The sequence below is a fragment of the Octopus bimaculoides genome, chromosome 11, assembly GCF_001194135.2.
Source record: "Octopus bimaculoides isolate UCB-OBI-ISO-001 chromosome 11, ASM119413v2, whole genome shotgun sequence".
NCBI classification, from domain to species: domain Eukaryota; kingdom Metazoa; phylum Mollusca; class Cephalopoda; order Octopoda; family Octopodidae; genus Octopus; species Octopus bimaculoides.
Window position 1 is genome coordinate 35,535,971 of NC_068991.1, and position 568 is coordinate 35,536,538.

Sequence of the window (568 nt, forward strand, 5' to 3'; positions counted from 1 at the left end):
ATAATCAAAATGTCTTATTATACAATAATCAAAATGTCTTATTATACAATAATCAAAATGTCTTATTATACAATAATCAAAATGTCTTATTATACAATAATCAAAATGTCTTATTATACAATAATCAAAATGTCTTATTATACAATAATCAAAGGTACTATTGACTAGAATTCTATTAAATGTACAAAACAACTAAACCGAGTTTCAATCTCTTTTGTCATGCAGTTCTCATTTTAAGTATCATCTCTTTTGATTGAGAACGAAGAATGCTTGACCAGGACATGTTTTTCATCTGCACAATAAGATATTTATAACGTAATTGACTGTCTACTGCAAATTTCAATACTTTGTGTAATATATTTTGTCATTTACAGACAAGTATATATATATATATGTATATGCATATGCATATGCATATGTATTTACCCCCTCCCCCGTCCCACACACACACATACACACGCACATACATGTATACATATACGAGCTATGTGCATAAATTTATAAGTATAGATTACACACACACACACACACACACACACACACACACACACACACACACACACACACA